Below are 25,905 nucleotides of genomic sequence, written 5' to 3'. Positions count from 1 at the left end.
CCACTTGTGTCCACCATACCTACCTACTACATGGTATTTCTCCACCATTCCAAAGTAAATTGCTTGAGTGCTACCTTTAAACAATTCAAAATTTATCACCTCTGATTTGTGTCAATGTTTTATAGCTCATGAGGAAGTATGTGGTGTTTATCTTTCAATCTTGTTGGGCAACTTTCACCAATGGACTAGTGGCTTCATCCGCTTATCCAATAATTTTGCAAAAAGAGCTGGCAATGGGATTCCCAGTCCCAAATTAATTAACAAAAAAATAGACACTCCTCCATGGTATGTGATTGTTGGACGGCACCCGAAGGATTCGGTTAGCCATGGCTTGAGAAAGCAAAGGTGGGGAGGAGTGTCATCATAATAAAACTAAAATAAAAAGGCACTCCTTCATGGTATGAGATTGTTGGCAGGCACCCGAGGATTCGGTTAGCCATGGTTTGTGAAAGAAAGGTTGGAAGGAGTGCCACCCAAAAATAAAAATAAAATGGGAGCCGCTCTTTGAAGGTTTGTCTGGTAAGGGGGTTAGAGTGCCCACTACCATTCGTTGACAACAACAAACACCTCTCAAAATTTTACTTTTATGCTCTCTATATGTTTTCAAAACCAAAGCTCTAGCACAAATATAGCAATCAATGCTTCCCTCTGCGAAGGGCCCATTCTTTTACTTTTATGTTGAGTCAGTTCACCTATTTCTCTCCATCTCAAGAAGCAAACACTTGTTTGAACTGTGCATTGATTCTTACATGCTTGCTTATTGCACTTGTTATATTGCTTTGCATTGACAATATCCATGAGATATACATGTTACAAGTTGAAAGCAACCGCTGAAACTTAATCTTCCTTTGTGTTGCTTCAATACCTTTACTTTGAATTATTGCTCTATGAGTTAACTCTTATGCAAGACTTATTGATGCTTGCCTTGAAAGTACTATTCATGAAAAGTCTTTGCTTTATGATTCAGTTGTTTACTCATGTCATTTACCATTGTTTTGATCGCTGCATTCATTACATATGCTTACAATAGTATGATCAAGGTTATGATGGCATGTCACTCCAGAAATTATCTTTGTTATCGTTTACCTGCTCGGGATGAGCAGAAACTAAGCTTGGGGATGCTGATACGTCTCCGACGTATCGATAATTTCTTATGTTCCATGCCACATTATTGATGATATCTACATGTTTCATGCATACTTTATGTCATATTTATGCATTTTCCGGCACTAACCTATTAACGAGATGCCGAAGAGCCAGTTGCTGTTTTCTGCTGTTTTTGGTTTCAGAAATCCTAGTAAGGAAATATTCTTGGAATTGGACGAAATCAACGCCGAGGGGCCTATTTTTCCACGAAGCTTCCAGAAGACCGAAGATGATACGAAGTGGGGCCACAAGCTGGCGACACAGCAGGGCGGCGCGGCCTGGCCCTTGGCCGCGCCGGCCTAGTGTGTGGGCCCCCTGTCAGGCCCCCTGACCTATCTCCTCCGCCTACTTAAAGCCTTCGTCGCGAAACCCCCAATACCGAGAGCCACGATACGGAAAACCTTCCAGAGACGCCGCCGCCGCCAATCCCATCTCGGGGGATTCAGGAGATCGCCTCCGGCACCCTGCCGGAGAGGGGAATCATCTCCCGGAGGACTCTTCACCGCCATGGTCGCCTCCGGAGTGATGAGTGAGTAGTTCACCCCTGGACTATGGGTCCATAGCAGTAGCTAGATGGTCGTCTTCTCCTAATTGTGCTTCATTGTCGGATCTTGTGAGCTGCCTAACATGATCAAGATCATCTTTCTGTAATGCTATATGTTGTGTTTGTTGGGATCCGATGGATAGAGAATACTATGTTATGTTGATTATCAATCTATTACCTATGTGTTGTTTATGATCTTGCATGCTCTCCGTTATTAGTAGAGGCTCTGGCCAAGTTTTTACTATTAACTCCAAGAGGGAGTATTTATGCTCGATAGTGGGTTCATGCCTCCATTAAATGCAGGACGATGTGAAAGTTCTACGGTTGTGGATGTGATGTTGCCACTAGGGATAAAACATCGATGCTATGTCCGAGGATGTAGTTATTGATTACATTACGCACCATACTTAATGCAATTGTCTGTTGTTTGCAACTTAATACTGGAAGGGGTTTGGATGACCTGAAGGTGGACTTTTTAGGCATAGATGCATGCTGGATAGCGGTCTATGTACTTTGTCGTAATGCCCAATTAAATCTCACAATACTCATCATATCATGTATGTGCATTGTCATGCCCTCTGTATTTGTCAATTGCCCAAATGTAATTTGTTCACCCAACATGCTATTTATCTTATGGGAGAGACACCTCTAGTGAACTGTGGACCCCGGTCTATTCTTTTAATCGAATACAATCTACTGCAATACTTGTTCTACTGTTTTCTGCAAACAATCATCATCCACACTATACATCTAATCCTTTGTTACAGCAAGCTGGTGAGATAGACAACCTCAATGTTTCGTTGGGGCAAAGTACTTTGGTTGTGTTGTGCAGGTTTCACGTTGGCGCTGGAATCCCTGGTGTTGCGCCGCACTACATCTCGCCGCCATCAACCTTCAACGTGCTTCTTGGCTCCTACTGGTTCGATAAACCTTGGTTTCTTACTGAGGGAAAACTTGCCGCTGTACGCATCACACCTTCCTCTTGGGGCTCCCAACGGACGCGTGCTGTACGCGTATCATCCCTCGGCAGCCCCTCTCCTGGTCTTTATATAGGAGGCCAGGTCTCAAGAGGTCTCACCGAGCACGACTAGGTTTACAGTAGTTTTAGATCCGATCTTTCCTTGTTCGATCGCTTCCTTGTCTTGCCCGTCAAGGAACCTTCTGGTGCACCGTCCTAGCGGCCCATCTCGCCTTCAAGTGTCTTCATGGGCCTCCAATTAGTCAATACATGATAGGGTAATGTGGGTTACCCGAAGGGTAGTGCCCATGTCAGTAGCCCCCGAGTGTCTAGCCGAAGATAGTTCGGGTAGAGACTAAAACATGTCTTCTCCTGATGTTCTTTTCCTTCATTGTCCTTGTTCATCTTGAATCTGCTCCGTCTTCATTTTATCGGGTGCGCGTCAGCGCTCTGATACGCGTACAGCACGCGTCCGTTGGGAACCCCAAGAGGAAGGTGTGATGCGTACAGCGGCAAGTTTTCCCTCAGTAAGAAACCAAGGTTTATCGAACCAGTAGGAGCCAAGAAGCACGTTGAAGGTTGATGGCGGCGAGATGTAGTGCGGCGCAACACCAGGGATTCCGGCGCCAACGTGGAACCTGCACAACACAACCAAAGTACTTTGCCCCAACGAAACAGTGAGGTTGTCAATCTCACTGGCTTGCTGTAACAAAGGATTAGATGTATAGTGTGGATGATGATTGTTTGCAGAGAACAGTAGAACAAGTATTGCAGTAGATTGTATTCGATGTAAAAGAATGGACCAGGGTCCACAGTTCACTAGAGGTGTCTCTCCCATAAGATAAATAGCATGTTGGGTGAACAAATTACAGTTGGGCAATTGACAAATAGAGAGGGCATGACAATGCACATACATGATATGATGAGTATAGTGAGATTTAATTGGGCATTACGACAAAGTACATAGACCGCTATCCAGCATGCATCTATGCCTAAAAAGTCCACCTTCAGGTTATCATCCGAACCCCTTCCAGTATTAAGTTGAAAACAACAGACAATTGCATTAAGTATGGTGCGTAATGTAATCAATAACTACATCCTCGGACATAGCATCAATGTTTTATCCCTAGTGGCAACAGCACATCCACAACCTTAGAACTTTTCATCATCCGTCCCAGATTTAATGGAGGCATGAACCCACTATCGAGCATAAATACTCCCTCTTGGAGTTAAGAGTAAAAACTTGGCCAGAGCCTCTACTAATAACGGAGAGCATGCAAGATCATAAACAACACATAGGTAATAGATTGATAATCAACATAACATAGTATTCTCTATCCATCGGATCCCAACAAACACAACATATAGCATTACAGATAGATGATGTTGATCATGTTAGGCAGCTCACAAGACCCGACAATGAAGCACAATTAGGAGAAGACGACCATCTAGCTACTGCTATGGACCCATAGTCCAGGGGTGAACTACTCACTCATCACTCTGGAGGCGACCATGGCGGTGAAGAGTCCTCCGGGAGATGATTCCCCTCTCCGGCAGGGTGCCGGAGGCGATCTCCTGAATCCCCCGAGATGGGATTGGCAGCGGCGGCGTCTCTGGAAGGTTTTCCGTATCGTGGCTCTCGGTACTGGGGGTTTCGCGATGAAGACTATATGTGGGCGGAAGGGCAGGTCAGGAGGCGTCACGGGGGCCCCACACGCTAGGGCCGTGCGGGCCCCCCTGGGCCACGCCGCCCTAGTGTGGCGGCGCCCCGTGGCTCCACTTAGTCTTCCCTTCGGTCTTCTGGAAGCTTCGTGGCAAAATAGGACCCTGGGCGTTGATTTCGTCCAATTCCGAGAATATTTCCTTACTAGGATTTCTGAAACCAAAACGAGAAAACAAAGAATCGGCTCTTCGGCATCTCGTTAATAGGTTAGTGCCGGAAAATGCATAAATATGACATAAAGTATGCATAAAACATGTAGATATCATCAATAATGTGGCATGGAACATAAGAAATTATCGATACGTCGGAGACGTATCAGCATCCCAAGCTTAGTTTCTGCTCGTCCCGAGCAGGTAAACAATAACAAAGATAATTTCTGGAGTGACATGCCATCATAACCTTGATCATACTATTTTAAGCATATGTAATGAATGCAGCGATCAAAACAATGTAAATGACATGAGTAAACAAATGAATCATATAGCAAAGACTTTTCATGAATAGTACTTCAAGACAAGCATCAATATGTCTTGCATAATAGTTAACTCATAAAGCAATAATTCAAAGTAAAGGTATTGAAGCAACTCAAAGGAAGATTAAGTTTCAGCGGTTGCTTTCAACTTGTAACATGTATATCTCATGGATAGTTGTCAATGTAAAGTAATATAACAAGTGCAATATGCAAGTATGTAGGAATCAATGCACAGTTCACACAAGTGTTTGCTTCTTGGGATGGAGAGAAATAGGTGAACTGACTCAACATAAAAGTAAAAGAAGGGCCCTTCGCAGAGGGAAGCATCGATTGCTATATTTGTGCTAGAGCTTTGATTTTGAAAACAAGAAACAATTTTGTCAACGGTAGTAATAAAGCATATGTGTTATGTAAATTATATCCTACAAGTTGCAAGCCTCATGCATAGTATACTAATAGTGCCCGCACCTTGTCCTAATTAGCTTGGATTACCTGGATTATCATTGCAATGCATATGTTTTAACCAAGTGTCACAAAGGGGTACCTCTATGCCGCCTGTACAAAGGTCTAAGGAGAAAGCTCGCATCGGATTTCTCGCTATTGATTATTCTCAACTTAGACATCCATACCGGGACAACATAGACAACAGATAATGGACTCCTCTTTTATGCATAAGCATTCAACAACAATTAATTTTCTCATATGAGATTGAGGATATTTGTCCAAAACTGAAACTTCCACCATGGATCATGACTTTAGTTAGCGGCCCAATGTTCTTCTCTAACATTATGCATGCTCTAACCATTCTAGCGGTAAATCTCCCTTACTTCAGACAAGACGAACATGCATAGCAACTCACATGATATTCAACAAAGAGTAGTTGATGGCGTCCCCAGGAACATGGTTATCGCACAACAAGCAACTTAATAAGAGATAAAGTTCATAAGTACATATTCAATACCACAATAGTTTTTAGGCTATTTGTCCCATGAGCTATATATTGTAAAGGTAGAGGATAGAAATTTAAAGGTAGCACTCAAGCAATTTACTTTGGAATGGCGGAGAAATACCATGTAGTAGGTAGGTATGGTGGACACAAATGGCATAGTGGTTGGCTCAAGGATTTTGGATGCATGAGAAGTATTCCCTCTCGATACAAGGTTTAGGCTAGCAAGGCTATTTGAAACAAACACAAGGATGAAGCGGTGCAGCAAAACTCACATAAAAGACATATTGTAAACATTATAAGACTCTACACCGTCTTCCTTGTTGTTCAAACTCAATACTAGAAATTATCTAGACCTTAGAGAGACCAATTATGCAAATCAAATTTTAGCAAGCTCTATGTATTTCTTCATTAATGGGTGCAAAGTATATGATGCAAGAGCTTAAACATGAGCACAACAATTGCCAAGTATCACATTATCCAAGACATTTTAGCAATTACTACATGTAGCATTTCCCGATTCCAACCATATAACAATTTAACGAAGAAGATTCAACCTTCGCCATGAATATTATGAGTAAAGCCTAAGGACATATTTGTCCATATGCAACAGCGGAGCGTGTCTCTCTCCCACACAAAGAATGCTAGGATCCATTTTATTCAAACAAAAACAAAAACAAAAACAAACAGACGCTCCAAGCAAAGTACATAAGATGTGATGGAATAAAAATATAGTTTCACTAGAGAAACCTGATAATGTTGTCGATGAAGAAGGGGATGCCTTGGGCATCCCCAAGCTTAGACGCTTGAGTCTTCTTGAAATATGCAGGGGTGAACCACCGGGGCATCCCCAAGCTTAGAGCTTTCACTCTCCTTGATCATATTGTATCATCTCCCTCTCTTGATCCTTGAAAACTTCCTCCACACCAAACTCAAAAAAACTCATTAGAGGGTTAGTGCACAATTAAAATTTACATGTTCAGAGGTGACATAATCATTCTTAACACTTCTGGACATTGCACAAAGCTACTGAAAGTTAATGGAATCGAAAAATCCATCAAGCATAGCAAAACAGGCAATGCGAAATAAAAGGCAGAATCTGTCAAAACAGAACAGTTTGTAAAGACGAATTTTATTGAGGCACCAGACTTGCTCAAATGAAAATGGTCGAATTGAATAAAAGTTGCGTACATATCTGAGGATCACTCACGTAAATTGGCATAATTTTCTGAGTTACCTACAGAGAATTTGGCCCAGATTCGTGACAGCAAAGAAATCTGTTTCTGCGCAGTAATCCAAATCTAGTATGAACCTTGCTATCAACGACTTTACTTGGCACAACAATGCACAAAACTAAGATAAGGAGAGGTTGCTACAGTAGTAACAACTTCCAAGACTCAAATACAAAATAAAAGTACTGTAGTAAAAACATGGGTTGTCTCCCATAAGCGCTTTTCTTTAACGCCTTTCAGCTAGGCGCAGAAAGTGTATATCAAGTGTTATCAAGAGACGAAGCATCAACATCATAATTTGTTCTAATAATAGAATCAAAAGGTAACTTCATTCTTTTTGTAGGGAAGTGTTCCATACCTTCCTTGAGAGGAAATTGATATTTAATATTACCTTCCTTCATATCAATGATAGCACCAACAGTTCGAAGAAAAGGTCTTCCCAATATAATGGGACAAGATGCATTGCATTCAATATCCAAGACAACAAAATCAACGGGGACAAGGTTATTGTTAACGGTAATGCGAACATTATCAACTCTCCCCAAAGGTTTCTTTGTAGAGTTATCAGCAAGATTAACATCCAAATAACAATTTTTCAATGGTGGCAAGTCAAGCATATTATAGATTTTCTTAGGCATAACGGAAATACTTGCACCAAGATCACATAAAGCATTACAATCAAAGTCATTGACCTTCATCTTAATGATAGGCTCCCAACCATCCTCTAGCTTCCTAGGAATAGAAGTTTCGCGTTCTAGTTTCTCTTCTCTAGCTTTTATGAGAGCATTTGTAATATGTTTCGTGAAAGCCAAATTTATAGCACTAGCATTAGGACTCTTAGCAAGTTTTTGTAAGAACTTTATAACTTCAGAGATGTGGCAATCATCAAAATCCAAACCATTATGATCTAAAGCAATGGGATCATCATTCCCAATGTTGGAAAAAAATTCAGCAGTTTTATCACAAAATTTCAGCAGCTTTTAGCGCTTTGAGCAGTTTTCGCGCTTTGCATTAGAAGTGGAAGCATTGCCAACACCAATTCTTTTACCATTAATAGTAGGAGGTGCAGCAACATGTGAAGCATTAGCATTACTAGTGGTGGTAATAGTCCAAACTTTAGCTATATTATCTTCTTTTTTATTTTCTTCTTTTTCCCACCTAGCACGCAATTCGGCCATCAATCTTATATTCTCATTAATTCTAACTTGGATGGCATTTGCTGTAGTAACAATTTTATTATCTATATCCTCAGGTTTAGCAGCCATTTTATTAATTAAAGAAGATTGTGCCGCAGACATGTATGAGATTCGGTTTTCAGCATTTGCAAGTTTAGTTTGCAACCCAGAGATCTCCATATTCAGATTTTCAAGTTGATTTCCTATATTCTTCAACAAGGTAGATTGCTCATTCATAGTTTTAGTAAACAATTTATTTTGCTCATATTGTGATTGCATAAAGTTCTTGGTGGATCTTTCAATTTCTAACATCTTTTCCTCATGTCTATCATAAGAGTTACCATTGGCAGGATATGGCCTAGAATTATTATAATTGTTATTTTTAATGAAATTCACATCAACATATTCTTTTTGAGCAACCAATAAAGCTAACGGAACATTATTAGGATCAACATTAGTCCTATGATTCACAAGCATAGACATAATAGCATCAATCTTATCACTCAAGGAAGAGGTTTCTTCGACAGAATTTACCTTCTTACCTTGTGGAGCTCTTTCCGTGTGCCATTCAGAGTAATTAATCATCATATTATCAAGAAGCTTTGTTGCTTCACCAAGAGTGATGGACATAAAGGTACCTCCAGCAGCTGAATACAATAGGTTCCGCGAAGAAAAATTCAGTCCTGCATAAAAGGTTTGGATGATCATCCAAGTAGTCAGTCCATGGGTTGGGCAGTTTTTAACCAAAGATTTCATTCTTTCCCATGCTTGTGCAACATGGTCATTATCCAATTGTTTAAAATTCATTATGCTACTCCTCAAAGATATAATTTTAGCAGGGGGATAATATCTACCAATAAAAGCATCCTTGCATTTAGTCCATGAATCAATACTATTCTTAGGCAGAGATAGCAACCAATCTTTAGCTCTTCCTCTTAATGAGAAAGGAAACAATTTTAATTTTATAATATCACCATCTACATCCTTATACTTTTGCATTTCACATAATTCAACAAAATTATTGAGATGGGCAGCAGCATCATCAGAACTAACACAAGAAAATTGCTCTCTCATAACAAGATTCAGTAAAGCAGGTTTAATTTCAAAGAATTCTGCTGTAGTAGCAGGTGGAGCAATAGGTGTGCATAAGAAATCATTATTATTTGTGGTTGTGAAGTCACACAACTTAGTATTTTCAGGAGTGCCCATTTTAGCAGTAGTAAATAAAGCAAACTAGATAAAGTAAATGCAAGTAACTATTTTTTTTGTGTTTTTAATATGGAGTATGCAAACAAGACTGAAGCGATCCGACCCGGTACGGGTTGAATCTCTGTGCTTAGTAGTGCTAGTCCCTGGATCAATCGCTAGCACACACAGTTTAAGATGTAATACCAAGAAACAAAGGTCTTTATTACATCGCATGATCCAAATTACATAATAACTTACAAATTGCATAGCACAAGGCTAGCTCAATATCAGAGTTCACAACGAACCATAACAAAGATGGAGTCCTTCGTCTTCATGTGCCACAAAAACATGTCGAGTATAGACTCGTAACCCTAACCATCGAACCTCACTCGTTCATCAAAATATCTGCAACATAAAACGTTGCAGCCACGCAGGGTCAATACATTTGGAATTGTATTGGCAAATGTCACTATTTGGTGGATATATAAATGGCGCCTAAAAACTACGTGCTCATTTGGCAGGTGGAGTTTAGCATCTTTTGCGAAAAGCAATAGTTTCCCTATCTTTTATAAACAATTTTTATTTTTCAGAAACATCGTCTAGGAACATATTAGCATAACCCATGCCGTCGCAAGACGGTTAGCTTCATATGCTCCTAAACATCTACGGACATGCTAGCATAGGCCCATGTAAACACAAGACAACCTAGCTTTGCATGCTCCTAAACCCATTGTTTGTCCCATCAAGTTTTATTATGAAATTGGAATGATGAGATCCTCCAAACAGTTCCAGACTCTAGTTGCTCATAATGTCCATAACCGGGGACACGGCTAAGTACTTAGTTTGACACTCTCGAGAGGCTGTACACATTCCCCACATGACCTAGTCTGTTCTTCTTCCATGATGCGCATTTTGCTCAAATGGACAGATGTCGACTAGGACAAGACCTTTCAGAAGCAATACCTCAACCATAATGGACGCGCTCCGTCCTACCAATATCTACCACCCTCTGTACATTGGGTCGAGTTCTCGCAACCTACTCAATCTAGCCAGAGCCCATATAGCATGTGGTTGTACTGGAAGCTACTAAAATAGAAACCTGTCAAATCTCTTTGTTTTACGGGTGGCCAACCACAAGTGTGATACACACGACCGCCATAGACATGACTCCGGTGTAACCACTCAACATAAACCAAGCATTACCACTTACCACCCAGATGATTCATTATCTTAGGTTGTTTTATTACATAAAATCATACTTTCACAATACCACATATCACATCATGAGATCCCAACCACGCATCTACAATAGCAATGCTAAGCATACTACAATACGGTAGCGACAAAGAATCAAGTGTTGAACATGTGGCTATTCTAATAGGTGTTCATAGCATAGCAATACATATATTTAGAACAATCCTACACATGGATAGCTACTGAAAATAACTACAAAGTGCATAGAAAAATAGTAGGACATAACGGTGTGTGACACTTGCCTTTTTGGTATCTGAAGAATTCTGCTCTTCTCTCAATCAAAACTCGTATCTCTCCGTACAACTATAACATAAAAGTAAAAGAACATAAACACACATTCAAGCAACAACAAAAACAAGCAAGACAACAATTTAGAAAGATTTGTTATTCATTGTATTTTAGTTTTCATTAAATTTATGGTTAACTCGAAAATTGAAGGTATGGTAGAGGTATGGCTTGCAAGATATGAATTTGAGATATGGAATGAATTGGTCAAATACTTGGAAAGAAAATGATTATCTAAGTCAAGTGCTCAGAAGAAGAATGATTGACAAGAACCTATGGTCAATGGTTATTTGCTACTCAAGGATAGATAATTATAATGATACTGGTGTTATAGAAACTCTCACAAGTATTGCAAGTGCAATTCAAAATGCAACATGACATAGTGTGAAAACACTTATCAAGGTAGCACAAATTCACACAAAGATTTGGGTATGAACTAATGGTATATTTACTTACTCAAATGACTCATTTGTAATTTGAATATCCCAAAGTTAATAAATATGATCGAATGACATAAGATTGGATAGACATGAATGGTATCCAAGATGTGGAACAAGGATTCTAAACGATGTCAACGTTTCGACACATGTGTAGAGTGTCTCCACAACATTTGCACATGGAAAATCTATAAATAAGATTTGTCACAATTTAGTCAAATAACTCATGTGTAGTTTGAATATTGTGAGCTAGGAAAATATAATTAGGATATATATGATCCTAGACATGACGAAACATCTAAATGAGTTTGGTAGATGGATATGATCATATGATTTACTTTGGCAAAATAAAATTATGAGTTTAAGCTTCAACCTCAATGTTTACAAAAATGAATTATGATAATGGTTTCCATGGATACTGATGGGTAACACATATTCAAAAGAAAGGTATGATCAGGTGGGGTTTATGGATTGTGTCGTATGACAGATAGAAAGATATTACTTTAAATCTAAAACCATGAGAAGTGAATATGATCAACTAAACTAAACAGGTGTGCTACTGGATGAAGAGTTTCAATGTGATTGAGTTGCAAAAGGAATCGTTTGATTTAAATTTGTAGAATATAAGTCATGCCTAAAATACTCAAATTCACATATTTAAATTTGAATATTCGAAAATAATTCATAAGTCAAATTTTATTGCACCACTGTGTTCTCCTCATTTTTGTGAGTTCAACGACATATTATTTGTTAGAATCCGAGTTTCCAAACATTATTTATGAATTTTGCAAGATTAAACATGTCGCGGTTAAATTTTGATGTTTACGAAAAGTTGTCCAGAAAAATTTATCGGATGGAGAATCTCTCTACAGGAAAGTCGTAGAGAATTTAATTATAAACTCAATGCAAGAAGAATCGTGTAAAACCGAGTTATGAATGATTTGATATGGAATTTTAAAGTTAAAGGTCAGCTAGCGCAAAAACTGCAAACTGACCGATCGGTCAGTGTTCGTGCATGTGCTGACACCGGATTCAGTTAATGGGTTAACATGGACCGTCCAAATAAGATCTAACGGCCTAAGATAGATCTGATTTAGTCTATCTAAACTGTGCACACGATGGCAATACCTGCAGAGCTCAACCATGCTGAGAAAGTGGGCGGTGCTGCTGCCCGTGGGTGTCCTCGTCGATGCTGCTTCGGTGGTTTACGGGCTCGGTGAAGTGGACGACGACAAACAGCATGACGCAGGGAACCTGATGGTAACAGCGATGTGCCCAGGCCCTTCTTCAAACTTCGAGTGGAGGCGGCCAGAGGTGACGCGGGGGTCGGCGAGGTTCGCTCATAGACAAGTTCGTCGCTTGGCTGTGCTAAAATCGAATAAAGAGGTCGGGAAGATACGTAAGGACGAGGGTAGATGAATGGAATCGAAAGGAGGCAGCGGTGCTTACGGTTTTCGCCAGAATCAATGAGTGTCATTGGCGGCCGAGATGAACTCCGGCGAGCAAATTTAACAGCCTGGCGGCGCACAAATTCTGGATTATTGGGGCAGAAACAGAGGAGATTGTGTGGTATTTATAGATGGACTTTCCGTGAGAGAGGAGGCACGAAATCGAACGAAATTGGGAGATTTTTCCGGGTTGGTGTGGATACGTATCTGCGCTGGTCTCTGCTGGAGGTTGAAGAGGCGTGCGTACGTGGCAGCAAAAGAAGAAGAGAAAAGAAAAAAAAAGAAAGAGAAGGGACGCGCACGGGCGGCTTTGCCGGGTTGAGCTGCTGCTGTGCTGCTCACGCACGCGAGCTAGTGCGTGCGTTGCGTGTGTTGAGCTAGCCTGGCTCGTTCCTCAATTTTTTTTCCTTCTTTGTTTTTTTTTTTCTGGTATCTTTTGTATAAATCGATTTTGGCCACCACCTGGCTTCAATTAAAATTTGTATTTTTTTTATCTGCCCAGTATAATTTTTGGACACTAAGTATTACTCTTTCAGTTCAAAAATAAAAATACAAGAGTATATATTTTTTTTTACACACTTGCCGTATAGGCTATTTAGAAAAACAAGAAACATAATTTGAATTTATTGAAATCAAGCGATTAAAATATTTTCCGAAACTGAAACATTTTTGCGCTTTTATTTCAAACATGGATTTTGATATTGTAGTCGAAAATGACTCAAACGACTTTTCTAAAAATAATATTGGTCAAAACCAATTTCAATAAAAAAAATTGTTATTATAAATATAAAGCTTCATATGGCTACTTGGGCATTGATATTTCAAAATAAGGTTTGGGCCTTTTGTCTCTAAATAAAATCTTATATGATTTCAAAACCATAAAATAGAAATCGGTTTGGTTTAGAAATACTTTTAAAACAAATCTTTGTGAAAACTTAATTAGGGAAAGGTTTTCAAACAAAATTAAAAAGTTTTAATTCCTTGTGAAATTCCAACAAAGACAAACAATTCAATCAACTAAATTTATTTATTTTTACATTCCAAAATTTGGAAAATTTTGGGATGTTACAGACTACCACCCTTAAAAGGAATCTCGTCCTCGAGATTCGAGAAAAGCTAGCAAGAAAGATGAGTTTGGGATATGTTGGGGTGGCTACCACCCTTAAAAGAAAATTTTGTAGGTAGTCTTAGATCTTGGGTTTAGGCTAAGCTCATCTTTGGTATGGCTTGACACCAGGTCATCTTTTGAACCATCTACGACTTTAGAGTTAATATCCAATAGGCGAATGTTTATTCACATATAGTGAACAACATATCTCTTTAAAGTGACTTGAGTAGGCTTTTCCTCACGGTTAGGCTTCTAATCTAAATGGTTGGTTGTTGAACTATTTTTGGCTCTTAGGGGTCACTCTTCGGGTCAATCAGAGACCAAAATGAGAGGAATTTACGACATCCTTCATCCTCTTACTTGTTAGTGCCATCGACGGTCTTCCACTATCTTCATCTTGTAGTTGGATGTTCATTCTCATTGTAGTCCTATGCTTGGCAGTACTTGCCTACTATAAGGGTACAATATTTCTCCATCCTAAGGTTTAGGCTTATCATCGACATCTCTTTTTTAGGTATGTCTCTCTAGATTTGCAAAGTCAATATTACGAAAGCGAATAATAAGAGTAGTAGGGATGGTGATCAATCCATCCTGCACCCAGATCATTACTCCGTATTTGATTATTGAATCTCGTATTCTAACACTTGGTCAACCTCGCAAGTTTTATAAAAATTTCCATGGAGAATTGAATCAATGTTTCATTCCCCAATTATTGAATTGTTTTGAAAACATTTCTATCGATCCTTAACTAGGGTTGTGTGTATCTCACACTCTTCGGTTCTTCATCTTGATAGGGACATCAAGTTTGGTTTGGCTAAGGTTGTCTTCATTACGAATTGTCGACAAGACACTTGCTAGGTTGAGGTATAGATGAGAATGGATAGAAGGATCTAAAGAAGATTCCTACCCTTAAACCGACAGATCAAGGCAATTCATCATACAAACAAGATCTAACAAGCATTCATCACATCAAGCAAACTAGTTCAAACACACACAAAAAATCTAGTATGGTCATACCACAAGTTAGTATGATCATAACGCTATTGCAATATCGTTGGTGTAATAAGTGGTGGTCTATTCTATTTCTGGCTTCAATGCTTCAACTTCTTCTACCGTTATGATGTATCTTTGGAGTTGTCAAGGATGCATCGAGGTATTCTCCAAGTTCTTCGTTGGCCTTCCATGAAGTTGCACCATGCTGAGTCGAGCAATAACATATGAAGCATCGGTCTTCACACTTAAGGGACATGGTCATCGGACATGGTCATCATCAGTCATTCCTTGATAGATTTCAAGAGTTAGGCCATCTAAGGTAAGAGGAATTTCTTTTGAAGGTGAAGTAGATGAGAATACAAGAAGTTCAAAATGCAAGATCTTTTTAATAAAAACTGGATTAGATAAATTTTTCATCCTAAGGTCTTCCTATTACTATTCCAAACCTAGGGTCACAAACCTACAGTCAACACAATGCTCTGATACCATCTGAAGCGATCCGACCCGGTACGGGTTGAATCTCTGTGCTTAGTAGTGCTAGTCCCTGGATCAATCGCTAGCACACACAGTTTAAGATGTAATACCAAGAAACAAAGGTCTTTATTACATCGCATGATCCAAATTACATAATAACTTACAAATTGCATAGCACAAGGCTAGCTCAATATCAGAGTTCACAACGAACCATAACAGCATGGAGTCCTTCGTCTTCATGTGCCACAGGCGAGCATGTCGAGTATAGACTCGTAACCCTAACCATCGAACCTCACTCGTTCATCAAAATATCTGCAACATAAAACGTTGCAGCCACGCAGGGTCAATACATTTGGAATTGTATTGGCAAATGTCACTATTTGGTGGATATATAAATGGCGCCTAAAAACTACGTGCTCATTTGGCAGGTGGATTTTAGCATCTTTTGCGAAAAGCAATAGTTTCCCTATCTTTTATAAACAAATTTTATTTTTCAGAAACATCGTCTAGGAACATATTAGCATAACCCATGCCGTCGCAAGACGGTTAGCTTCATATGCTCCTAAACATCTACGGACATGCTAGCATAGGCCCATGTAAACACAAGACAACCTAGCTTTGCATGCTCCTAAACCCATTGTTTGTCCCATCAAGTTTTATTATGAAATTGGAATGATGAGATCCTCCAAACAGTTCCACTCTAGTTGCTCATAATGTCCATAACCGGGGACACGGCTAAGTACTTAGTTTGACACTCTCGAGAGGCTGTACACATTCCCCACATGACCTAGTCTGTTCTTCTTCCATGATGCGCATTTTGCTCAAATGGACAGATGTCGACTAGGACAAGACCTTTCAGAAGCAATACCTCAACCATAATGGACGCGCTCCGTCCTACCAATATCTACCACCCTCTGTACATTGGGTCGAGTTCTCGCAACCTACTCAATCTAGCCAGAGCCCATATAGCATGTGGTTGTACTGGAAGCTACTAAAATAGAAACCTGTCAAATCTCTTTGTTTCTGGGTGGCCAACCACAAGTGTGATACACACGACCGCCATAGACATGACTCCGGTGTAACCACTCAACATAAACCAAGCATTACCACTTACCACCCAGATGATTCATTATCTTAGGTTGTTTTATTACATAAAATCATACTTTCACAATACCACATATCACATCATGAGATCCCAACCACGCATCTACAATAGCAATGCTAAGCATACTACAATACGGTAGCGACAAAGAATCAAGTGTTGAACATGTGGCTGTTCTAATAGGTGTTCATAGCATAGCAATACATATATTTAAAACAATCCTACACATGGATAGCTACTGAAAATAACTACAAAGTGCATAGAAAAATAGTAGGACATAACGGTGTGTGACACTTGCCTTTTTGGTATCTGAAGAATTCTGCTCTTCTCTCAATCAAAACTCGTATCTCTCCGTACAACTATAACATAAAAGTAAAAGAACATAAACACACATTCAAGCAACAACAAAAACAAGCAAGACAACAATTTAGAAAGATTTGTTATTCATTGTATTTTAGTTTTCATTAAATTTATGGTTAACTCGAAAATTGAAGGTATGGTAGAGGTATGGCTTGCAAGATATGAATTTGAGATATGGAATGAATTGGTCAAATACTTGGAAAGAAAATGATTATCTAAGTCAAGTGCTCAGAAGAAGAATGATTGACAAGAACCTATGGTCAATGGTTATTTGCTACTCAAGGATAGATAATTATAATGATACTGGTGTTATAGAAACTCTCACAAGTATTGCAAGTGCAATTCAAAATGCAACATGACATAGTGTGAAAACACTTATCAAGGTAGCACAAATTCACACAAAGATTTGGGTATGAACTAATGGTATATTTACTTACTCAAATGACTCATTTGTAATTTGAATATCCCAAAGTTAATAAATATGATCGAATGACATAAGATTGGATAGACATGAATGGTATCCAAGATGTGGAACAAGGATTCTAAACGGTGTCAACGTTTCGACACATGTGTAGAGTGTCTCCACAACATTTGCACATGGAAAATCTATAAATAAGATTTGTCACAATTTAATCAAATAACTCATGTGTAGTTTGAATATTGTGAGCTAGGAAAATATAATTAGGATATATATGATCCTAGACATGATGAAACATCTAAATGAGTTTGGTAGATGGATATGATCATATGATTTACTTTGGCAAAATAAAATTATGAGTTTAAGCTTCAACCTCAATGTTTACAAAAATGAATTATGATAATGGTTTCCATGGATACTGATGGGTAACACATATTCAAAAGAAAGGTATGATCAGGTGGGGTTTATGGATTGTGTCGTATGACAGATAGAAAGATATTACTTTAAATCTAAAACCATGAGAAGTGAATATGATCAACTAAACTAAACAGGTGTGCTACTGGATGAAGAGTTTCAATGTGATTGAGTTGCAAAAGGAATCGTTTGATTTAAATTTGTAGAATATAAGTCATGCCTAAAATACTCAAATTCACATATTTAAATTTGAATATTCGAAAATAATTCATAAGTCAAATTTTATTGCATCACTGTGTTCTCCTCATTTTTGTGAGTTCAACGACATATTATTTGTTAGAATCCGAGTTTCCAAACATTATTTATGAATTTTGCAAGATTAAACATGTCGCGGTTAAATTTTGATGTTTACGAAAAGTTGTCCAGAAAAATTTATCGGATGGAGAATCTCTCTACAGGAAAGTCGTAGAGAATTTAATTATAAACTCAATGCAAGAAGAATCGTGTAAAACCGAGTTATGAATGATTTGATATGGAATTTTAAAGTTAAAGGTCAGCTAGCGCAAAAACTGCAAACTGACCGATCGGTCAGTGTTCGTGCATGTGCTGACACCGGATTCAGTTAATGGGTTAACATGGACCGTCCAAATAAGATCTAACGGCCTAAGATAGATCTGATTTAGTCTATCTAAACTGTGCACACGATGGCAATACCTGCAGAGCTCAACCATGCTGAGAAAGTGGGCGGTGCTGCTGCCCGTGGGTGTCCTCGTCGATGCTGCTTCGGTGGTTTACGGGCTCGGTGAAGTGGACGACGACAAACAGCATGACGCAGGGAACCTGATGGTAACAGCGATGTGCCCAGGCCCTTCTTCAAACTTCGAGTGGAGGCGGCCAGAGGTGACGCGGGGGTCGGCGAGGTTCGCTCATAGACAAGTTCGTCGCTTGGCTGTGCTAAAATCGAATAAAGAGGTCGGGAAGATACGTAAGGACGAGGGTAGATGAATGGAATCGAAAGGAGGCAGCGGTGCTTACGGTTTTCGCCAGAATCAATGAGTGTCATTGGCGGCCGAGATGAACTCCGGCGAGCAAATTTAACAGCCTGGCGGCGCACAAATTCTGGATTATTGGGGCAGAAACAGAGGAGATTGTGTGGTATTTATAGATGGACTTTCCGTGAGAGAGGAGGCACGAAATCGAACGAAATTGGGAGATTTTTCCGGGTTGGTGTGGATACGTATCTGCGCTGGTCTCTGCTGGAGGTTGAAGAGGCGTGCGTACGTGGCAGCAAAAGAAGAAGAGAAAAGAAAAAAAAAGAAAGAGAAGGGACGCGCACGGGCGGCTTTGCCGGGTTGAGCTGCTGCTGTGCTGCTCACGCACGCGAGCTAGTGCGTGCGTTGCGTGTGTTGAGCTAGCCTGGCTCGTTCCTCAATTTTTTTTCCTTCTTTGTTTTTTTTTTTCTGGTATCTTTTGTATAAATCGATTTTGGCCACCACCTGGCTTCAATTAAAATTTGTATTTTTTTTATCTGCCCAGTATAATTTTTGGACACTAAGTATTACTCTTTCAGTTCAAAAATAAAAATACAAGAGTATATATTTTTTTTTACACACTTGCCGTATAGGCTATTTAGAAAAACAAGAAACATAATTTGAATTTATTGAAATCAAGCGATTAAAATATTTTCCGAAACTGAAACATTTTTGCGCTTTTATTTCAAACATGGATTTTGATATTGTAGTCGAAAATGACTCAAACGACTTTTCTAAAAATAATATTGGTCAAAACCAATTTCAATAAAAAAAATTGTTATTATAAATATAAAGCTTCATATGGCTACTTGGGCATTGATATTTCAAAATAAGGTTTGGGCCTTTTGTCTCTAAATAAAATCTTATATGATTTCAAAACCATAAAATAGAAATCGGTTTGGTTTAGAAATACTTTTAAAACAAATCTTTGTGAAAACTTAATTAGGGAAAGGTTTTCAAACAAAATTAAAAAGTTTTAATTCCTTGTGAAATTCCAACAAAGACAAACAATTCAATCAACTAAATTTATTTATTTTTACATTCCAAAATTTGGAAAATTTTGGGATGTTACAAAGACAGTAAATAAAGTAAAGCTAGCAACTAATTTTTTTGTATTTTTATATAGTGTAGCAAACAAAGTAGTAAATAAAATAAAGCAAGACAAAAACAAAGTAAAGAGATTGGGATGTGGAGACTCCCCTTGCAGCGTGTCTTGATCTCCCCGGCAACGGCGCCAGAAAAAGAGCTTGATACGCGTACAGCACGCGTCCGTTGGGAACCCCAAGAGGAAGGTGTGATGCGTACAATGGCAAGTTTTCCCTCAGTAAGAAACCAAGGTTTATCGAACCAGTAGGAGCCAAGAAGCACGTTGAAGGTTGATGGCGGCGAGATGTAGTGCGGCGCAACACCAGGGATTCCGGCGCCAACGTGGAACTTGCACAACACAACCAAAGTACTTTGCCCCAACGAAACAGTGAGGTTGTCAATCTCACCGGCTTGCTGTAACAAAGGATTAGATGTATAGTGTGGATGATGATTGTTTGCAGAGAACAGTAGAACAAGTATTGCAGTAGATTGTATTCGATGTAAAAGAATGGACCGGGGTCCACAGTTCACTAGAGGTGTCTCTCCCATAAGATAAATAGCATGTTGGGTGAATAAATTACAGTTGGGCAATTGACAAATAGAGAGGGCATGACAATGCACATACATGATATGATGAGTATAGTGAGATTTAATTGGGCATTACAACAAAGTACATAGACCGCTATCCAGCATGCATCTATGCCTAAAAAGTCCACCTTCAAGTTATCATCCGAACCCCTTCCAGTATTAAGTTGAAAACAACAGACAATTGCATTAAGTATTGTGCGTAATGTAATCGATAACTACATCCTCGGACATAGCATCAATGATTTATCCCTAGTGGCAACAACACATCCACAACCTTAGAACTTTCTGTCACTGTCCCAGATTTAATGGAGGCATGAACCCACTATCGAGCATAAATACTCCCTCTTGGAGTTAAGAGTAAAAACTTGGCCAGAGCCTCTACTAATAACGGAGAGCATGCAAGATCATAAACAACACATAGGTAATAGATTGATAATCAACATAACATAGTATTCTCTATCCATCAGATCCCAACAAACACAACATATAGCATTACAGATAGATGATCTTGATCATGTTAGGCAGCTCACAAGACCCGACAATGAAGCACAATTAGGAGAAGACGACCATCTAGCTACTGCTATGGACCCATAGTCCAGGGGTGAACTACTCACTCATCACTCCGGAGGCGACCATGGCGGTGAAGAGTCCTCCGGGAGATGATTCCCCTCTCCGGCAGGGTGCCGGAGGCAATCTCCTGAATCCCCCGAGATGGGATTGGCGGCGGCGTCTCTGGAAGGTTTTCCGTATCGTGGCTCTCGGTACTGGGGGGTTTCGCGACGAAGACTATATGTAGGCGGAAGGGCAGGTCAGGAGGCGTCACGGGGGCCCCACACGCTAGGGCCGCGCGGGCCCCCCTGGGCCGCGCCGCCCTAGTGTGGCGGCGCCCCGTGGCCCCACTTCGTCTTCCCGTCGGTGTTCGGGAAGCTTCGTGGCCAAATAGGCCCCGGGGCGGTGATTTCGTCCAATTGCGAGAATATTTCCTTACGAGGATTTCTGAAACCAAAAACATGAAAACAAAGAATCGGCTCTTCGGCATCTCATTAATAGGTTAGTGCCGGAAAATGCATAAATATGACATAAAGTATGCATAAAACATGTAGATATCATCAATAATGTGGCATGGAACATAAGAAATTATCGATACGTCGGAGACGTATCACGCTCCCGATGGGAGTAGCCCCCGAGTCTAGGTACGGATGCTTGCAATCCGTGCGTAGACTCAAGTTGTACCACTCGAAAATTCTCCTCTGCCGAAGTTTTCCGCAGGTCCTCATATGTCATCCGATATATTTTCTTTATGCAAGGGATAATGAGTAACGTGCCCAACTTTTGTTGGTTAACTGTCAATGGCAAAACAACGTTACCCTACACAGAATCAAGTCCCCGGGCATGATCCTGGAGTGCAAAAAACTTCTATCGGGTGTGCATCACGCGCTCCCGATGGGAGTAGCCCCCGAGTCTGGGTGCAAGTGCTTGTAATCGAGCGCAGGCTCAAGCTATTAAAAACAATATTTCTTCAGTTCCTTTTTTCTTCGACTGCTCATTCTGTCGAGCCTTTATTTTATCGGGTGCGCGTCAGCGCCCCCGATGGGAGTAGCCCCCGAGTCTAGGTACGGATGCTTGCAATCCGTGCGTAGACTCAAGTCCTTCATCCGATAACTTTTCATTTTTCCTTCGAATGCTTCTAGCCTTTTTTATGACATCACTATTGACGTGTAACTGCTGTGGATTGATGGACAAGACTTGACCTGACGGGCCCACCCTAGCTCTGCGCGGGCAGTTTTTAGGGCTTGATCAGTGCACGCGTGGTGACCGAGGTGCCTCCTCGATTTTTGCACAACATGTGAATAGTGGGCCGCCGGTTCCTCCCCTTCTTCAAGTGCCACGTGCTTACACAACTCTTGAAATCTCCAAAGGGCGAAAAATCCCTAATCTCCTCCACGGTTCCCGTAGCATCTCCTCATTCTTCCCCTTCTTCCTTCCTTTGCCGTTGCTGCGCCGCCACCGCTACTTTCCCAATCTTCATCAGATCTCACAATGGTGAAGAAGAAGAATCCTGCCGCCGCCGCCAGTTCCACCAGCGGAGGTGCCGCCGCCAAGTCCTCCTCTTCTCTTCCGAAGGGGAGCGCTCCGAGCGCTCCTCCCCTAGCTCCGGCGCCGCCAGCACCGTCGAGTTCAATGGTCAAGCCCGGAGACTGGGTAGCATCAACCGTCACCAAGCGTGACGAATAGAGATCCCGAAGCCTGGGATTGATATCTTCTGACGCGGGAAACGTAATCCTTCCAGGTGCGATTTCTCGGCCTGATCCCCCTGCTGGCTTTACCGTGATGTTCTTATCTTTCCTATACCGACGCCTTTCGCTTCCCACTCATGGATTCCTCCTCCATCTCTTGCGAACGTACGAAATCCAACTATGGAAACTTACCCCCAACTCAATCCTCCACGTTGCTGTGTTCATCACCCTTTGCGAGGCGTTTCTGGGTATCGAACCTCATTTCGGGCTGTGGAAAAAGATCTTCTATGTAAAGAGATACAGCAGCAGTAATGGATACTTTGTCATCGGAGGAGTGGGGTTTGTAGCTCGTTCGGAGGTCAATTATTTCAATTTCCCAGTGAGAGAGTCCGTGCAAGGGTGGAGACTGAAATGGTTTTACATCAAGGACTCCTTGTCACCCGAATCTCAGCTTCCTTGCTTTGCCGATGTCTCCGAAGCCAAGCCCAAGAATTCCTGGAAGAATATTCTTTCATCCGATAAAAGAGCAATAGTTGAAGAACTATTCGCCAAATTCCTTCGAATCAAAGAGGCCGACGGCCAAACTATGATCGGCACAGAGGTGGCAGCTTTATTCTTGAAGCGCCGAGTCCAACCAGTCATCGCCAGAGTTCACCCGATGTGGTTGTACTCAGGTCCAAAGGATGAAACCAGGATCAATGCTGCCGATCTGTCGGAAAAGGAGTTGCTTGACGAAGTCCGTCGCCTTACTTCTTTTAGCCAGGAAGATTCGATTCCGCTGATTTCTTCTTATGCTCCCCTAGACGCTGGCCATCCACCATCAGAGGTATTTTTCTTTTTTCTCGTTCCTACTATGCTGCTTTTATTTAGCTGACATAATTACCACTGTTCTTACTTGCTATTTTCTTTGACAGATCCCCATAGTTTCTGGAAATATGCATGATTCACCAGATGATACTTCTGAAGGGAGAGGCTCCTCAATCCCCGTAGATTTTCACACTGTCGAGCATACATGCCTAGAGGACGAATATAATGGTCCGATAGATTTTGAAGTTGCCCACACCGACCTTCCTTCCTCAGCCGATGACGCTGGTGTTGCAGATGGATCAATGCGTAATGATGACGCTGATCATGATACATTTGTTGATGCAGCTGCGGAGGAGGCCAGGGCTTCACCTGTGAAGAGATCAACCGGCGGCTTTGCCGATGAAGATGATCTCTTCGACATGTAAGTAGTTTCTTTTCTGAAGTCATACTTTGCCTTTTTATTTTTCTTACTCTTTTTATAACCATTGTCGATCTTTCACCTTTGCAGCGACAAAGGCTTTATCGAGCCTCCGTCTAAAAAAGCCAAATCTGATGCTGCCTCGCCGGTCATAGTGGCTTCCGAAGCTTCGGCTCCTAAGGCTGCCCCTATGGCTCAAGCATCGACTGCTTCTTCCCTTTCCAAAGGGAAAGACGTCTCTCCAACCGCTGCCACCGCGACTCCTCCTTCTGTAAGTCTTTTTCTAACTGTGATGCAAATCTCTTGGAGCGTGCTTTGCTTGACAATTTCTGGTGAAATCTCCTTCTTTCTTAAGGACTTGCGAGGCGTTATTTCCTCTTTGGAGGCCTTCGCCTCCCAATTCACTTCTCTGGAAGCTGACAAGGCTCGGCTGCAAGAGGAAGTCAAATCTTCCTCCTTGAAATTGGATGGCGCAGTCAAGATAGCTGCTGAGGCTCGCCAAGAGGTTGACTCTCTGAAGGTGGAGCTGGGCAAGCTGAAAGAGAAGTTGATGGAGGAGGAAGCATCCAGGCTGGTGGCTGAAGCTCGGGCAGCCGAAAAGGATGAAATCCTTCGTCAATCTTCTTTGGCCTTACTTGGTAATTTTTATACACTTCTGTAGATTGATGTACTTATGGATTCGATCCTTTTGCCAATGTACTTTTTTCTTTCTTTTCCCTACAGAAGCAGCGAATATCCCTGCTGATGCCCTGGACAGAGTTCCGAACAACTCTCCAACAAATGCTATGTCGATGATTCTTGCCTCTCACCAGCTTACGCGGGAGCTTCTTGTAAAGGGGAAGGGTGCCCTGGCGCGGATGCACTCGATGATTTTCCCCAAGATCAAGCAGGAGAAGACCCTGGGGCAGCTGGTCGATGCCTTCGCGGTTGACACCAAGGAGGTTATCGAGGTATTCAAGCGTACATCGCGCACTTATGGTGCTGTCCTTGCCTTCCAGCTTATGATGGGTTACGGCTTTAAGGGTGACATCAAAGAGATGACCAAGGAGCTGCCGAAAGAGCAAGACGGGCAGCTTGTTGATTTAAGCGCCTTTAAAGCGTCTGCCCTTACTTGTGCCAGCCAGCTCCTTGAACTGGTTTCATCAAGGAAATCGTCGGCTGGACCCAGTTTATCGAATCAGACCCAAGCCCCTTGATTCTTGTAGCAAACTTATGCTTGAGCTGATGTGAAACATTGTTCTGCCGCAGAACTTATGCTTGTAATAAACTCCGTGCCAGCAATGTTGTTAGCACACTTTTGTTATGATATTTCTTCTTGTACTTCTCCCGATGGGAGTTATTTTGGATGCTTAGCTGTACCATATCCATCATCCTTTTGTAACGGTGTTTCCTGCAGGTCTTCCCAGTGTCCTCATTTGTTGACGACTCTTCGGGTGCCCTTCCGGAAAGTGATCGGATCCAGCGTATGAAGGATCGGATTATGCAGATGGAAAAGGACCTGCGCAGCACTTATGCCTTAGCTGCTATTGTCAATAAGAAGAGCGAGATTGCAGCCGACGTGGAACGGTACACTCTTACTGAGCTGCATAAAGCTACTGAGAGTTTGAACTGTAAGTTTCCTGATTCCTTTGCCCTTTTGTCAACAACACCTTGTCTGACTCTTTACTGATTCTTTTGCCAGTCATAGCGTTGAACCATGCGGAAGAGAACAAGCAGATACACGAGCGAGTGCATGCTTTAACCCAGCTTTCCTCATCCGAAGAGATTTTCTGGCGGGATCACTCGAAGGCTTCGGCTGTTGCAAAATTTCAGGATCGGGTCCAACAAGTCCACCAATTCTTTGATAAGTGCTACAAAGCTATGAGGGTGGTTTGGAAGACAATGTTTCCTTTGAATGCAGTTCCCCCCACGCTTTTGACTTTGATGTCCGAGTTTGGAAACGCCAAGAAGGTTCGGGACTTGGTGCGAGCTCAAGTTTTCGCAGGGGCCAAGTGGACGCTTGCCCTTGTGCTTGCTCGTTATCCCTCAGCATGTTTGCTATCTATCGCCAACGCAACTAGT

General features: G+C 41.2%; 2 long non-coding RNA genes across 3 annotated transcripts; both read right to left on the bottom strand.

The window, feature by feature from the left end:
- Positions 1–9,732: 9,732 nt before the first annotated feature.
- On the bottom strand, positions 9,733–13,047 carry LOC139829890 (uncharacterized). Its single transcript, XR_007846311.2, has 4 exons — positions 12,810–13,047; positions 12,489–12,728; positions 10,881–10,941; positions 9,733–9,789 (listed from the first exon to the last, which is right to left on the bottom strand). It is a non-coding gene; the product is annotated as an uncharacterized lncRNA (long non-coding RNA).
- Positions 13,048–15,490: 2,443 nt separating this feature from the next.
- LOC127293999 (uncharacterized) lies at positions 15,491–18,950 on the bottom strand. Of its 2 annotated transcripts, none has more exons than XR_007846310.2 (4): positions 18,713–18,950; positions 18,392–18,631; positions 16,784–16,844; positions 15,491–15,695 (listed from the first exon to the last, which is right to left on the bottom strand). It is a non-coding gene; the product is annotated as an uncharacterized lncRNA (long non-coding RNA). The 2 variants fall into 2 exon arrangements; XR_011742842.1 differs by having other exon boundaries at positions 18,392–18,626.
- Between the last annotated feature and the right edge of the window lie 6,955 nt (positions 18,951–25,905).

This window comes from Lolium perenne, chromosome 4 (assembly GCF_019359855.2).
Source record: "Lolium perenne isolate Kyuss_39 chromosome 4, Kyuss_2.0, whole genome shotgun sequence".
Classification (NCBI taxonomy): domain Eukaryota; kingdom Viridiplantae; phylum Streptophyta; class Magnoliopsida; order Poales; family Poaceae; genus Lolium; species Lolium perenne.
Note: the sequence above shows the minus strand (reverse complement) of the source record. Positions and strands in the feature narration are given on the sequence as shown.